The sequence below is a fragment of the Borostomias antarcticus genome (assembly GCF_949987555.1).
Source record: "Borostomias antarcticus genome assembly, chromosome: 21".
Taxonomy (NCBI): domain Eukaryota; kingdom Metazoa; phylum Chordata; class Actinopteri; order Stomiiformes; family Stomiidae; genus Borostomias; species Borostomias antarcticus.
In genome coordinates, this window is record NC_140254.1 from 19,769,694 (window position 1) to 19,771,667 (window position 1,974).

Sequence of the window (1,974 nt, forward strand, 5' to 3'; positions counted from 1 at the left end):
ATGGCCCATATGATAGAGTATGAATACATGGCCAACCGTGGTGGCCTGATACCCAATGCACCAACTCCCCGTTGCTCGTGTGTGTGATGACAGACTATCCAACAGCTATCCAAATGGCAATCACATCCAATTACGCACAGCTAGGGCTATTGGTTAATGCAGACTATTGTATATAATGATCCGGGGGTAGTTACACACATTTGATGGGGATGAACTACTGTATCTTATACTGTATGTCCATTCAAATAAGGGATGGTTGCAGAATAATCATGGTCAAACCTGTTCCATCTCGCGGGCGGGTCCAGTGGGGACAACACCGAAAAATATGCACTACAAGGTCTACCTTGGTCCAGGTGTACCGCCGTCCGACAGCTTAATTATTTAAGGACATTATTTATTGGACATTATTTGCGTCAGTTGATGTTTTCAGAGTCAGACATTCTACTGCGTGCGCAACGGCACTTTTGTGGGGAACACAAGTAGGCCTGTCACTGGTGATTCATAAATGAAAATATATGAAATATATATAAGGCACTTAGAATGTAAAAGAGTATTTTCCATCAACAATGTAGCCAATTATGAATGCTGTAGGCTACGCATGTGTCGATCTGTTCAGCACCCTGGAATGCTGCCTCAAAATGGACTGATCGAAGAAGCCAAAAGTTTGCATCAACCTAGTTTATTTAGGAACAGCACCCTTTGTTCCCAGAGCCGTAGGTAGAATAACCACCCCCCTGGTGATTTCTAGATGTGTTACGGTCTGAAGGAGCCAGAGCGACTCGGGGGTTAGGCACGTTTCATAGTCAGTCCATGGATGACAGGCAGATGACGCCCACCCGGCAGCAGCCGGTATATGCGCCGAGCGTACACCGAACGCAAACCAAAACAAACCACACAGAGTTAGTTTTTCTGATTTTTGGTTTTTCCGTTTTGAAAAACCAAACCAAATCATCTCGGTTTTTCTCGGTTTGGTTTTTCTCTTTTTTCGTTTTAAAACCAAAACGGAAAAACGAAAATTCACTCGTTTTTTGGTTTTTCCAATTTCGTTTTGAAACAGAAAAACCAAAGAACGAACGATACACGGATTCATCTAGACTACTTCTGTTGCTGCATTTTTACATTTATGCTTTCATGATTTTAGAGCGCAATAAACATTTTCCAGGATTCCAAAAAGTCCATCCATTCATCCAACTTTGTTCTGAGCGCAGCGCAGGCTGGTATCTACTGTCAAGGATCACGACTGATGCACTCCCTTAACACGTCTCTTCCCAGACCATCAAGAGAATTTCAATATGAAAGACCTTGGGATTCCAGGAGTCAAGGCCGTTTCAGACGGGGAGCGACATTCCGCCTGCGTTCTGCTCGGAGCGGGGGAGGCACGCGTCCTGCGCGCAGCGGGGAAAGCTGACTACAATTCAGCTCTTGTCGCGGGCGGGCGCGCAGCCTAGTTCCATATGAGAACACTCCTCGGTCCAATTCCGTATAGTAGATCAGCCTGTGTACTTTCAACGAATGTATTATTAGACATAATATCATAATAATATATAAAGCCTTCAACGACCTCCTGCTGCCTGCCTGATGGTCTCAGGGCTAAAGAGACCGCGCGATCATTCCTCTAGCTGCTTTGCTGCTAATGCGAGTTCGTCTCCGTTCCTGCCCGAGAAACAGAAGTTGAACTTATAGCATCAAAATAGCTACAGGAATCAACGTTGTAAAGTTAGCTATCTGCTTTTTAGCCACCGACAGCTACCGTTAATATTATGGAAGCTGCTGTCGTGAGCTAACGTGCTATCACGGTCTCATCGTGCAGCTTCACAGCCTGCTATTAGCAGACAGCAAAGTTGACAAAATCACACTTGCACATCATTAGAATTCCAACCATTTATATGGGATTTATCATTCAACTAAACATGGAACCTGAATACTACCTGATATTTCAACCTGCTGCCATCTGTGATCGGCGCGTCTGCTTGT